The 15,776-nt window shown below is 41.2% G+C and overlaps 1 protein-coding gene and 1 pseudogene across 1 annotated transcript in view; both read right to left on the reverse strand.

Moving 5' to 3' along the window:
- LOC127910360 (uncharacterized) overlaps positions 1 to 15,776 on the reverse strand; it is a 295,811-nt gene that overhangs the window by 61,164 nt on the left and 218,871 nt on the right. The window lies entirely within an intron of this gene.
- LOC118400519 (zinc finger and SCAN domain-containing protein 31-like) lies at positions 757 to 5,414 on the reverse strand (annotated as a pseudogene).

A 15,776-nucleotide genomic window follows, 5' to 3' on the forward strand; every position in this document is an offset into this window, starting at 1 on the left:
ACATAGCCCCAGTCCATGTAATGCCATGCCATGTCAGGTTGATGAGAAAGAACACCATGCAGTGGTGTCAAACCCACTACACAGATATAAGAGGTCATGGCAGACTAGAGCTGGTGAGGTGACAGTCCAACATTTGAACCAGGTTCCTTCTGCATGAAACAAAATATGTGCTGATTTTAATCCAGCTACAAGACAGTCACTAAAATGTATTGTGTATAATTCTAAGCAAAAGGAAGGTAACTACAGCCACTTTGTTTACATACTCATCTCATATGTATATACTGTACTCGATACCATCTACTGCATCTTGCCTATGCCGCTCTGTACCATCACTCATTCATATATCTTTATGTACATATTATTTTTCCCCTTACACTGTGTATAAGACAGTAGTTTTGGAATTGTTAGTTAGATTACTTGTTGGTTATTACTGCATTGTCGGAACTAGAAGCACAAGCATTTCGCTACACTCACATTAACATCTGCTAACCATGTGTATGTGACAAATAAAATTTGATTTGATTTACATACATGTATGCTTAAAAATGCATTGTTCTGTTAGGCACAACATTGCGGGCTTCTACAATGTAGTGCATGTTTATCCCTAAATACATTCAGCCAATATCATTGACCTGATGGGTTTGTTTGTCCTCCTACTACAGGTATAAAGGTAGCATGTTTTCAAATCTGAAGCCCTTTCCCCTCCCTGAGGGTGACCCAGCAGTTGGACTTTTAACCGGAATCGGCAAGACAATATAAAGCTGATTTTCTGCTCAGGGTGAGGCTTTTTATTTGCAGTGAGGAAATAGTGGGCAAAGTTTTACAATATTTCCAAAACAAAATAGACTGTTGGTTGCAACAGGATCATAAACTGTTCCACATAAGAGCTTGTTCAAAGAAAAATCCAGGCTACAATAATGTCAATTAACCCAGCAGCATGCCAACCTTTCCCTGGCTCTGTCTTGTCTCAAACAACGAAATGGCAAGGTTTAAATACCCATAATATAACGGCCAATGAGAATACATTCACAAAATGGTGATCAATTGACAAAGGCAATGTGTAATATTCCCGGGAGGGACTTATAAAGGTGCTACAACATGCTTTATAAGTACCTCCCAGGAATATGCTACTTCCGAGTACCCTGTACCATGAATTTAATTTAATTTGACCTTTATTTAACCAGGCAAGTCAGTTAAGAACATATTCTTATTTTCAATGACGGCCTGGGAACAGTGGGTTAACTGCCTGTTCAGGGGCAGAACGACAGATTTGTACCTTGCCACCCCTAAACCATGCACTCGAACACTCCCACTGTTTACCTGTCAAACTCTGATCAGGAAATGGACAGACCACCCTCAACAATCACAGGAATAAACAAGGTAATCATTCACATTTCTTTAAATTAGCCTTCAGGTTTTAAATGTTACACATGATCACATTTTAGTTGAACTTTCTGATCGTTAAATGCATTAACAGACAGAGTAATATTATCGGAGACGCACTACAGAAGGTTTTGGCGACAAACCAATTTCCAACATGCCAATGGGCGGATTCGATTATGCTGAGGCAGCAGTTTATGGCCCATGACATGAAAGGCCAAAAGCGGTGAGGAAAAAGCACCCTTCTCAAATGAAATAGTAATCTGCACTGCTTGGTCATGTCGCCAACAAGGAAGCATGGTGAATCGGCCAGAACATAAATCTCTTTCCCATAAATTATGTTTGAATTTTCAAACTAGTTTTCATTGGGAAGGCAGATAAAGTAAAAAAAAAAAATCAAAAGCAATCACTTCTGCATGTGAAAACACAGAATCCTAATCATTATGCCACATGTTAATTACGTCACTTCTGTTTTTAGCCGACTTCACCGTGGGCTTTGAATGGGGAACCTGGCTCATGCCCGGGAGGCAGCACGGTTCCAAAACAAATGCAATCAACTTTCACATGGTGCAAAACACGACTACCGGGGCGCCGGTCCAGATGAATAGAATGACCTCAATCTCAAACGCGTTTATTTTCCGAGGTGATCAACTATCAACATATCGGGCTTCTTATCATAAACCGTTTGTCATGTCTGGTCATTTATAGAATAAGCAAGGCTTTATATTAAGTGATGATGGCATAGGATGATCATCACCAGGGGTGAATTCCATTTAAAATCCAGTCAATTCAGAAAATAAACCAAATTCCAATTCCACATCTTCATAATTGAAAAGTGTTGAGGAGAATTGGAATTTCAATTAACTTCCTGAATTTACTGGAATTTAAATGGAATTACACCCAACCCTGATCGTCACACCCTCAAAATGTAAACATCCTTTCATGTATTTAGATAACAACAATGTACTAGATTGCTGTGACTTTATAGGGGATAGTCCAAGTAGGGGAGAGGATTAATGTTGGAACAAATTTAAAAATCTTACTGTGGAAACCAAAATAACTAAGTTTTACAAAACATATTATATACATTTGTGCCATGCTCAGAAGGGTTATGAAACATCAGTGTTTTACAATGGAAAGGTCCTCCTACAAGTGGGAGTACAATTCTGCCCCAGCAGCACTGTCATGTTTATCCCTCTGGGTTCATTCTCCTCCTCAGTTCTTACAAGTGAAGCATTTACCAAAGTCAGCAACGTGGTTTCTCTCCTGTGTGATGTCTTCGCTGGTGCCATTTTAGATGACTTGCTGATCTGAAGCATTCTACACACATGGTCTTAAATGGTCTCTCATCTGATGGTGCATCTCACCTGTGTGAATCCTAATATGGCCTTTCAGGCTTTTCATCTGGCTGAAGCATTTGCCACATTCGTTGCACGGATACGGTTTCTCTCCAGTGTACTGTCCTCATATGTATGGTCAGAGTTTTCTTCTGACTGAAGCATTTGCCACAATCACTGCACTGATACGGTTTCTCTCCAGTATGTATCCTCATATGGTCTGTCAGGTTTCTAATCCGGATAAAGCATTTGCCACAATCTTTGCACTGATATGGTTTCTCCCCAGTGTGACTTCTTGTATGTTCTGTCAAGGTTCCCTTTTCTCTGAAACTTTTGCCACATACATTACAGCAATATGGTTTCATGCCAGTGTGAATTCTCTGATGAGTTTTTAAAATGCTACTTTTCAGAAAGCATTTCCTGCAGACGGGACACCTGTGTGGTCTCTCCCCTGAGTGAGCCGCCCTCAATGGAACTTTCAACTCACTGGCTTCCCTGGTCTTAATAGAGCTTTGTCCTTTCTTTGTCAATGTTCTCTTTGATTTGAGTGGCTGTAACCCTGACATTAGCCCTATACTGTCACTTTCACTGTTCCCAATCTGAGCTGCAGAACAGTCTGAATTTACTGGAGAGAGGGGCTGTAATTCATTGTTTGGTTCGGATTCTCCGTAGGCCTCTCCATGTTCTGTTTTGATGTCTTGTTCAATTGTTTTGGTGGGTAGAGAGTCCCTATCTCTGTTCTCCACAGTATGGATTTGGTTAAGATGTAAGGACTGGGATGAGTTCTGATCACAGTCCCTTTTCACACAGGTAGAAATGAATATGAACTCTTTGGTATCAGACTCCAGCCCCTGAAGCTGCTCTTCCTCCTGACTGGTCCCAAACTCCTCCTGTTCCTCTTTAATCTGTTTGGGCTCTGGGTCGCCCTGGCCCGGACTGGTGCTCCACTCCTGCTCACAGTGCTGCTTCTCAGGGGGAACTTCTCCAGGTACAGGAAATGTGAGCTGCTGGGGATCTGATACGATAGGATAAATTATTAGTATTCAATAGCTCTGAGCCAAGTTCAAATGAATATTAATGTTCATATATACTGAACAAAAATACAAAACGCAACATCCAACAAATTCAAAGATTTTACTGAGTTACAGTTCATATAAGGAAATTAGTCAATTGAAATGAATTCATTAGCCCCTAATTTACATATTTCTCATGACTGGGAATGCAGATATGCATCTGTTGGTCAGATACCTTTAAAAAAGTAGGGGCGTGAATCAGAAAACCAGTCAGTATCTGGTGTGATCACCATTTGCCTCATGCAGCTCAACACAATTCCTTCGTATAGAGTTGATTAAGCTATTGATTGTGGAATGTTGGAACTATGGAATGTTTTCCCACTCCTCTTCAATGGCTGTGTTAAGTTGCTGGACATTGGCATAAACTGTAAAATGCTGTCATACACATCAATCCAGACTATTCCAAAATGCTCAATAGGTGACATGTCTGGGGAGGACTCAGGCCATGGAAGAACTGGAACATTTTCATCTTCCAGGAATTGTGTACAGATTCTTGCGACATGGGGCCGTGCATTATCATGCTGAAACATGAGGTGATGGTGGCGGATGAATGGTATGACAATGGGCCTCAGGATCTCGTCACGGTATCTCTGTGCATTCAAATTGCCATCAATAAAATGCTATGTGTTCGTAGATTACGCCTGCCCATACCATAACCCCACCATGGGGCACTCTGTTCACAATGTTGACATCAGCAAACCACTCATCCACATGACACCATACACGTGGTCTGCGGTTGTGATGCCAGTTGGACGTACTGCCAAATTCTCTAAAATGAGATTGAAGGTGGAATATGGTAGAAAAAATACCATTCAATTCTCTGGCAACAACTCTGGCGGACATTCCTGTAGTCAGCATGCCAATTGCACACTCCCTCAACTTGAGACATCTGTGGCATTGTGTTGTGTGACAAAATTGCACATTTTAGAGTGGCCTTTTGTCACCAGCACAAGGTGCACTTATGTAATGATCATGCTGTTTAAATGAGCTTCTTGATATGTCACACCTGTCAGGTGGATGGTTTATCTTGGTAAAGGAGAAACGCCCACTAACAAGGAAGTAAATACATTTATTCCCAAAACTTGAGAGAAAAGCTTTTTGTGTGTATGGAACATTTCTGGGATATTTTATTTCAGCTCATGAAACATGGGACCAACACTTGCGTTTATATATTTTTTTGTTTAGTAGAATCAGCAAACGTTGGTTAATCGGTTGATTACCAGGCCTGACTGGTTCAATCACACTGATTGATCTAGCAGCGGTTATCATTCACTACTGACCTGCTCTATGTAACATTATGTCGGGTTGGAAAACCAAATCCAGCAGCTTCCGTAGGCGATCGATCTCCTCCTTCGAACGGGAGATTTCTTCCTGGTACTCTGCTATTGTATTTTCCACGGCCCCAAATATCTCAACAGCCACCGCTGTTAATCGCTCGTTTAGATAATCCTGTAACAGCTGCATTTTAGACATTTTGAGGGAAAGTAAAGTGGAAACGTTTAGCCTATTTTCTGTGGAAGCTGACTAGCTAGCCATTCCCCTCGAGGTAAACAGCAAAGACATTTTCCTGTTGTATCTGTAAACAAGGCTAACTATTCTTCTTCGTGTAGTTTCCCGGCAGACGTACTAGACGCTTTGCTTTATTGCGTATTGCTGCCCTTCACAGGTCGGAGAGTGAATTGCATATTTTGTTCACAATTAAGTCAAATCAAAGTTTTTGTTACGTGCGCAGTGAAATGCTGACTTACAGGCTCTAAACAATAGTGCGGAGAAAAAAAGTATGTGTGTGTGTAGGTAAGTAAAGAAATAAAACAACAGTAAAAAGACATTTGAAAATAAGAATAGCAAGGCTATATACAGACACCGGTTAGTCAGGCTTATTGAGGTAGTATGTACATGTGGGTATGGTTAAAGTGAAAAAAAAAATACAAAATTGAAGGATTATGAAGACTAAATACACAATGTAAATGTTTGAGGACAGGGTTTTGTTCTCTGGATTCCATTAGAATGACATATATGATGAACAGAGAGTAGCAGTAGCATAAAAAGAGGGGTTGGCGGGTGGTGGGACACAATGCAGATAGCCCGGTTAGCCAATGTGCGGGAGCACTGGTTGGTCGGGCCAATTGAGGTAGTATGTACATGAATGTATAGTTAAAGTGACTATGCATATAAGATAAACAGAGAGTAGCAGCAGCGTAAAAGAGGGGTTGGGGGGGTTGGGGTTAGGGTTAGGGCCGGGGCCGGGGGCACACAATGCAAATAGTCCGGGTAATCATTTGGTTACCTGTTCAGGAGTCTTATGGCTTGGGGGTAAAAACTGTTGAGCAGCCTTTTTGTCCTAGACTTGGCACTCCGGTACCGCTTGCCATGCGGTAGTAGAGAGAACAGTCTATAACTGGGGTGGCTGGGGTCTTTGACAATTTTCAGGGCCTTCCTCTGACACCGCCTGGTGTAGAGGTCCTGGATGGCAGGCAGCTTTGCCCCAGTGATGTACTGGGCTGTACGCACTACCCTCTGAAGTGCCTTGCGGTCGGAGGCCGAGCAATTGCCGTACCAGGCAGTGATGCAACCGGTCAGTGATATCTGGTGAGGACCTGCCTTACAACAGGCCTACAAGCCCTCGGTCCAGCCTCTCTCAGCCTATTGCAGACAGTCTGAGGTCTGATTGAGGGATTGTGCGTTCCTGGTGTAACTCGGGCAGTTGTTGTTGCCACCCTGTACCTGTCCCGCAGATGTGATGTTCTGATGTACTGATCCTGTACAGGTGTTGTAACACGTGGTCTGCCACTGCGAGGGCAATCAGCTGTCCGTCCTGTCTCCCTGTAGCGCTGTCTTAGGCGTCTCACAGTACGGACATTGCAATGTATTGCCCTGGCCACATCTGCAGTCCTCATGCCTCCTTGCAGCATGTCGAAGGCACGTTCACGGAGATGAGCAGGGGCCCTTTTTTCAGAGTCAGTAGAAAGGCCTCTTTAGTGTCCTAAGTTTTCATAACCTTAATTGCCTACCGTCTGTAAGCTGTTAGTGTCTTAACGACCATTCCACAGGTGCATGTTCATCAATTGTTTATGGTTCATTGAACAATCATGGGAAACGGTATTTAAATCCTTTACAATGAAGATCTGTGAAGTTATTTGGATTTTTACTTATTATCTTTGGAAGACATGTCCTGAAAAGGGACATTTTTTTGCTGAGTTTATATATATATATATATATTTTTTTTTTATATATATATATTTAATCCATGGATTATATTTTAAATGGTAAATGTGTACATTTTCATGTTTAAAAAATGTATTATTCAAAACAAGCTGTTGAGTTACTTACTGCTCCTCAGCAGCTGCTCCACTTCCATGGGTGCATCATTCCTTGGATTGTTTTGCTAGCTATTTGCTATGAGGGGGAATTGCAGCATAAATTACAACAGCACAAAGTAAATGGACTGTTCTGGGGCGCTCAAATGTGCATTCAGTCAGAACTTCTAGGTCTGTTCTAGACTCCCTCCCCACTGAGTCTCTCGAGCCAGACGGCTTACTTCTGCACGTGAGACTAGATCTGCTCTATCAGGTACAGATGGCGCAAAAGCAAATTTTAAATAAATAATCAAAACAGTACAGGAGCCTGGGACCTGATAAACCATACAACTACATCCAACAAGAGTCGAAGGAAAGAGGGAGACACAAGCTAGAACCTTCTCATTGCGGATCTGGAAGGACAAAAGTTTTTTTTTTAGCTCCCATTCCAATTTCAAGTCTTTCTGACTAACTCCATGATATTAGCTAGCTATCCCCAGTTAGATCATGTTTTCATTTATTGTATCTGCATGCTTATTTCGTTCTCCCTGGTTTCCACTGCCACAAAGTCAAAACTGGCTATATCCTAAAAATGAATTTAAACAAACATTTGCTTTTAAGGTTAGCGGTATGATTAAGGTTAGGTTTAAAATCAAATTGTCAGAAAATGAACTGTAGAGGTGGTCCCATGTGGCTCAGTTGGTAGAGCATGGTGTTTTAAATGCCAGCATTGTGGGTTCGATACTCATGGGGGACTAGTGTGAAAATGAACGCACTGTAAATCACTCTGGATGAGAGTGTCTGCTAAATGACTGAAAGTTCTTATTTTTTACTGTTGAAATAGGCGGGCTTTATGACTTTGGCATTGGTAACTAGTGACGACCGTTCTCCCTGATGCACTCGTTCTTGAGCTGGCTGCTTGTTCTGAAGTATAATCTAATCTGTTCAAAACAGGGGCAGCATGTGCAGCAGTGGTCATTTGATTTTTGACATGTAAAAGTGAAATAGGTGTATTTATGCTGTTGTTCAAATGCACAGATATTTTATATATCTTCTCAAAGAAACTACCGGTATTTTGAAAACTATGCAGTGGTGTAAAGTACAAAAAAGTGTGATTCATCACTCCAGAGAACGGGTTACCACTTCCGCACGGTGATCTGGGGTGTTAATACTTATGTAAATCAAATATGAATGTTTTTCATTTTAATTTGCAAGAATTTCTAAAAACATGTTTAAATTTAAGTCATTTACATTTTACATTTAAGTCATTTAGCAGACGCTCTTATCCAGAGCGACTTACAAATTGGTGCATACACCTTATGACATCCAGTGGAACAGCCACTTACAATAGTGCATCTAAATCTTTTTAGGGGGGAGAAGGATTACTTACCCTATCCTAGGTATTCCTTGAAGAGGTGGGGTTTCAGGTGTCTCCGGAAGGTGGTGATTGACTCCGCTGTCCTGGCGTCGTGAGGGAGTTTGTTCCACCATTGGGGGGCCAGAGCATGTTGTCATTACAGATGGGTAGATGGGTGAGAAAAATAAATCGATTTGGCTCAGTTGGTAGAGCATGGTGCTTGTAACGCCAGGGTAGTGGGTTCGATTCCTGGGACCACCCATACGTAGAATGTATGCACACATGACTGTAAGTCGCTTTGGATAAAAGCGTCAGCTAAATGGCATATATTATTATTATATTATTATTAATCCATTTTGAATTTAGGCTGTAACACAACAAAATGTGGAATAAGTCAAGGGTTATGAATACTTTCTTAAGGCACTGTAAGTACAAATACTTTGAAGTACTACTTAGGTGTTTTGTTAGTTGTAACTCTACTTTACTTTTTATATGTTTTTACTACTTTTACATTTACTCCACTACATTCACTAATACAGTAATACAAAAAAGATGTACTTTTTACTCCCATTCATTTTCCCTGACACCCAAAAGTACTAGTTGCTCAGGCAGGATAGCAACATGGTACAATTCACATACCTATCAATCTGTAAGACCAACCTGTTAGAAGCTGACCACCAAAGTCCCTATGCCCAAGAATACTAAGGTAACATGCCGAAATGACTACCGACCTGTAGCACTAACGTCTGTAGCCATGAAGTGCTTTGAAAGGCTGGTCATGGCTCACATCAACACCATTATCCCAGAAACCCTAGACCCAATCCACTTTGTATACCACCCCAACAGATCCACATTTGATGCAATCTCTATTGCACTGCCCTTTCACACCTGGACAAAAGGAACACCTACGTGAGAATGCTTTTCATTGACTACAGCTCAGCGTTCAACACCATAGTGCCCTCAAAGCTCATCATCACTAAGCTAAGGACCCTGGGACTAAACACCTCCCTCTGCAACTGGATCCTGGACTTCCTGACGGGCCTCCCCCAGGTGGTAAGGGTAGGTAACAACACATCTGCCACGCTGATCCTCAACAGGGGGGCCCCTCAGGGGTACATGCTCAGTCCCCTCCTGTACTCCCTGTTCACTCATGACTGCATGGCCAGGCACGACTCTATCATGACGTGGCCCTTTTCGGGTGTAGATCGTGGCTACCACCTCGCTCACTATCTCCTACACCCAGGTTCTGTTATCTCAGGTCGTAAATTCCTGGCGGGGACTCTATCTTCCTTTTCATGCAAAGAGAGAGACCAAAGTGAACAAAGGATTTCACGTGGTTGAACTCCTAAATCCCCAAAATGGGAAAACTATATCTCTGAATATGTACATTTCTCAATTATGGTGTTTGCATCTAATTCTTGTATAAAATGAAAGAGTAAAGATGAAACTATTTGTGAAATGATGTAATATGATGGTAAACCTTTAATGTGAGAGAATTGTATTCCCTTTAAAGTATAACTACATCATTGGCCCACACCCGAGAGCACAGACATGATCTGACGTCATGGAACAGCCCTTTCCTATTGTTACGAATAAAAGCCCCTCCTGAGGAAATTCTCTTCAGACCACGCACGCGGTGTAAGCTGGGGTGGCACAGGTTTGAGTACCAAGACTAAGCAAACCCACAGTGTGAGCTGTGATTGTGAATAGTTATTGAATTACTAACCATACCACATGGAGCATTGGCTACTTGGCTGGAAATTCAATTCTGAGACTATCGATCCCTACAGAATACGAGCAAATCTTAGATACTAATTACTAGTCTGAAGCTAGAAATGATGGAAACCTGGGACGAGAATACACATGGGCGTAAATATATATTGACTGCAATTATTCCCGAATTAGTTAGCGTTCATGTGCAAAGGATTAGCATTTCAATTAATATAATTATCAACTGTGTGTAGTGCTTTCCTGCTCTCTGAGTCCACACCCACTTCCCTTTGTCCACCAAGCCGTCATACCGGCTTAGCCCACTAGGGAATCTGCCCTATCCTTGTTAGTAACCAATATCTACTGTTTATTTTTTTGTGCATTTCTGTGATTATTTAGTTAGTTAGTAGATAAATGATTAAGCCAATTGGTGTATGGATGATTTATAGTAAAGGCTGGGTTCGTGCAGATACCCAACAAATGACAACGTTTTGAATGAGACTGACGTGAGGTAAAGAATAATTCATTAATAGACTAATTGATCAGATATTAGTTTATTTTGAAAATTCTAACTTTGTAATCTGAAGATTTTCTGTGGTGCCCCGACTTCCTAGTTAATTAAATTGACATGATTAGCTGAATCACGTAATAATAATTTATTATTAATTTATTATGTCTTATTATGTCTTTATTTGACCTTTATTTAATCAGGTAGGCTAGTTGAGAACAAGTTCTCATTTGCAACTGCAACCTGGCCAAGATAAAGCATAGCAGTGTGACACAGACAACAACACAGTTACACATGGAGTAAACAATAAATAAATCAATGACACAGTAGAAAAAATAAAGTCTATATACAGTGTGTGCAAAAGGCCTGAGGAGGTAGGAAATAAATAGGCCATTGGAGATAATAGTTACAATTTAGCAGATTAACACTGGAGTGATAAATGAGCAGATGATGATGTGCAAGTAGAGATACTGGTGTGCAAAAGAGCAAATCAAATTTTATTTGTCACATACACATGGTTAGCAGATGTTAATGCGAGTGTAGCGAAATGCTTGTGCTTCTAGTTCCGACAATGCAGTAATAACCAACAAGTAATCTAACTAACAATTCCAAAACTACTCTCTTATACACAGTGTAAGGGGATAAAGAATATGTACATAAAGATATATGAATGAGTGATGGTACAGAGCAGCATAGGCAAGATACAGTAGATGGTATCGAGTACAGTATATACATATGAGATGAGTATGTAGACAAAGTGGCATAGTTAAAGTGGCTAGTGATACATGTATTACATAAGGATGCAGTAGATGATATAGAGTACAGTATATACGTATACATATGAGATGAATAATGTAGGGTATGTAAACATTATATTAGGTAGCATTGTTTGAAGTGGCTAGTGATATATTTATATTAGGAATATGCAGAAAAGTAAATCAAATAAAAACAGTATGGGGATGAGATAGGTAGATTGGGTGGTCTATTTACAGATGGACTATGTACAGCTGCAGTGATCGGTTAGCTGCTCAGATAGTTGATGTTAAGTTGATGAGGGAAATAAAAGTCTCCAACTTCAGCAATTTTTGCAATTCGTTCCAGTCACTGGCAGCAGAGAACTGGAAGGAAAGGCGGGCAAATGAGGTGTTGGCTTTGGGGATGATCAGTGAGATATACCTGCTGGGACGTGTGCTACGGGAGGGTGTTGTTATCGTGACCAGTGAACTGAGATAAGGCGGAGCTTTACCTAGCATAGACTTATAGATGACCTTGAGCCAGTGAGTCTGGCGACGAATATGTAGCGAGGGCCTGCCGACTAGAGCATAGAGGTCGCAGTGGTGGGTGGTATAAGGTGATTTGGTAACAAAACAGATGGCACTGTGATAGACTGCATCCAGTTTGCTGAGTAGAGTGTTGGAAGCTATTTTGTAGATGACATCGCCGAAGTCGAGGATCGGTAGGATAGTCAGTTTTACTAGGGTAAGTTTGGCTTTGTAGCGAAATAGAAAGCCGATTCTAGATTTGATTTTTGATTGGAGATGTTTAATATGAGTCTGGAAGGAGAGTTTACATTCTAACCAGACACCTAGGTATTTATAGTTGTCCACACATTCTAGGTCGGAACCGTCCAAGGTGGTGATGCTAGGCGGGCGGGTGCGGGCAGCAAACGGTTGAAAAGCATGCATTTGTGTTTACTAGCGTTTAAGAGCAGTTGGAGGCCACGGAAGGAGTGTTGTATGGCATTGAAGCTTGTTTGGAGGTTGGTTAGCACAGTGTCCAAGGAAGGGCCATAAGTATACAAAATGGTGTCGTTTGTGTAGAGGTGGATCAGGGAATCGCCAGCAGCAAGAGCGACATCATTGATATATACAGAGAAAAGAGTCAGCCCGAGAATTGAACCCTGTGGTACCCCCATAGAGACTGCCAGAGGTCCGGACAACATGCCCTCCGATTTGACACACTGTACTCTGTCTGCAAAGTAGTTGGTGAACCAGGCGAGGCAGTCATTAGAAAAACCAAGGCTATTGAGTCTGCCGATAAGAATACGGGGATTGACAGAGTCGAAAGCCTTGGCCAGGTCGATGAAGACGGCTACACAGTACTGTCTTTTATCAATGGCGGTTATGATATCGTTTAGTACCTTTAATGATGGATAAGACAACTCCAACACCATCATTAAGTTTGCTGACAACACAACAGTGGTGGCTCACCGACAACGATGAGACAGCCTTTAGGGAGGAGGTCAGAGATCTGGCCATGTGGTGCCAGGATAACAACCTGATGAAGAAAGCCAGCATTGTGTTTATTGACAACCTGCTGTTTGACAAGAGGATACGAAAAGGCTTCTCTGCAGCCTTAAAAACATTGAAGCCAAAAATATTTACACGTATATTTTAAAAAATTGTGGCCTCTGGTTTGCTTAATATCCAAACACACCAAGACAGTCGTGAAGAGGGCACAACAAAACCTATTCCCCTTCAGGATACTGAAAAGATTTGGCATGGGTCCTCAGATCCTCAAAAAGTTCTACAGTTGCACCATTGAGAACATGGTTGCATCACTGCCTGGTATGGCAACTGCTTGGCCTCCGACCACAAGGTACTACAGAGGGTAGAGTGTACGGCACAGTACATCACTGGGGCCAAGCTTCCTGCCGTCCAAGACCTCTATACCAGGCGGTGTCAGAGGAAGGCCCTAAAAATGGTTATGACTCCAGCCACCCTAGTCATAGACTGTTGTCTCTGCTACTGCACAGCAAGCGGTACCAGAGCGTCAAGTCTAGGTCCAAAAGGCTTCTTAACAGCTTCTACATCCAAGCCATAAGACTCCTGGACAGATAATCAAATGGATACCCAGACTATTTGCATGTGACAATTTGATTTAACACATTGTCATCCCTACTGCCTCTGATCTGGCGGACTCACTAAACACAAATACTGCGTTTGCAAATTATTTATGAATTTTGGAGTGTTCACGTCTGTCTGTAAAAAATATTTACAAGTATATTTAAAATAATTGTGGCCTCTGGTTTGCTTAAAATAAGGAATTTAATGTATAGCATTTACTTTTACTCAAGTATTACAACTGAGTACTTTTTCCACCATTGTACTTAAGTACATTTAAAACCAGATGCTATTAGACTGGGTGACTTTTACTTGAGTCCTTTTCTATTAAGGTGTCTTTCCTATTACTCAAGTATGACAATTGAGTACTTTTTCCACCACTGAAACTATGGCATCATACTTTTGTCATGAGCTTCATTGACAACTCCAACCACCTTTCTCCCCAGGTATTCAGCGACCGCCTCTGTTACCAACCTGTGTCTGTGCCTGTTTAGCACTTCGGAGAGTATATCGGTGGTCGGTGGAATCTTCTGATAAAGAATGCATTGTTTGCATCACTGAGCTGTTTATTGAAATTGCCATCAATAAAATGCAATTATACCTACCAATACTATAACCCCACCATGGGGCACACTGTTCACATCAGCAGGTCCTGGGCAGGCGTGGTTGCATGTGGTCTGCGGTTGTGAGGCGGGTTGGACGTACTGCCAAATTCTCTAAAACGACATTGCCACTTATGATAGAGAAATTAACATTAAATTCTCTGGCAACAGCTCTGGTGGAGATTCCTGTAGTCAGCATGCCAATTGCACGCTCCCTCTAAACTTGAGACATCTGCGGCATTGTGTTGTGTGACAAAAGTGCACATTTTAGAGTGGCCTTTTATTGTCCCCAGCACAATGTGCACCTGTGTAATGATCATGCTGTTTAACCAGCTTTTTGATATGCCACACCTGTAGGGTGGATGGATCATCTTGCCAAATGAGAAATGCTCCCTAACAGGGATGTAAACAAAATTTGAGAGAAATACATCTTGAGCGTATGGAACATTTCTGGGATATTTTATTTCAGCTCATGAAACATGGGATCAACAATTTACATGTTGCCTTTCTATAGATTTTTCAGGATATACACTACGTTCAAAAGTTTGGGGTCATTTAGAAATGTCCTTGTTTTGAAAGAAAGCACATTTTTTGTCCATTAAAATAACATCAAATTGATCAGAATACAGTGTAGACATTGTTAATGTTGTAAATTACATTTGTAGCTGGAAACATCTTATTTTTAATGGAATATCTACAAGGCCCATTATTGCAACTATCACTCCTGTGTTACAATGGCTCGTTGTGTTAGCTAATCCAAGTTTATAATTTTAAAAGGCTAATTGATCATTAGAAAACCCTTTTGCAATTATGTTAGCAAGGTTGATGGTAAACACAGGCTTAGGAGATCTTATGTATTTTATTATATGCCATAATATCAGTCAGTTAACATGACCTTTATGAATTATTAAGCCTTATCTGCTTTGTGCTTTTTTAAACCCTTTTGCAATTATGTTAGTTTGAGAAACAGTCCTCAACTGGCAGCTTCATTAAATAGCACCCGCAAAACACCAGTCTCAACGTCAACAGTGAAGAGGCGACTCCGGGATGCTGGCCTTCTAGGCAGAGTTGCAAAGAAAAAGCCATATATCAGACTGGTCAATAAAAATAATAAATTAAGATGGGCAAAAGAACACAGACACTGGACAGAGGAACTCTGCCTAGAAGGCCAGCCTCCCAGAGTCGCCTCTTCACTGTTGCTCATAATGGGCCTTTGTACGCCTATGTAGATATTCCATTTGAAAAAATCTGACGTTTCCAGCTACAAATGTTATTTACAACATGAACAATGTCTACACTGTATTTCTGATCCATTTGATGTTATTTTAATGGACAACATTTTTATTTTTTTTTCAAAAACAAGGACATTTCTAAGTGACCCCAAACTTTTGAATGGTTGTGTGTGTGTGTACACACACACACACACACAATCAAACATTAGGAACACCTTCCTAATATTGAGTTACACCCCCCCTTTGCCCTCAGAACAGTCTCAAGTCATCGGGGCATGGACTCTACAAGGTGTCAAGCGTTCCACAAGGATACTGCCCAATGTTGACTTCAATGTTTCCCACAGTTGTGTCGAGTTGGCTGGATGTCCTTTGGGTGTTGGTTCATTCTTGATACACACCAGAAACTGTTTAGCATGAAAAACCATTGCAGTTCTTGAC

This window comes from Oncorhynchus keta, chromosome 21 (assembly GCF_023373465.1).
Source record: "Oncorhynchus keta strain PuntledgeMale-10-30-2019 chromosome 21, Oket_V2, whole genome shotgun sequence".
Lineage (NCBI taxonomy): Eukaryota > Metazoa > Chordata > Actinopteri > Salmoniformes > Salmonidae > Oncorhynchus > Oncorhynchus keta.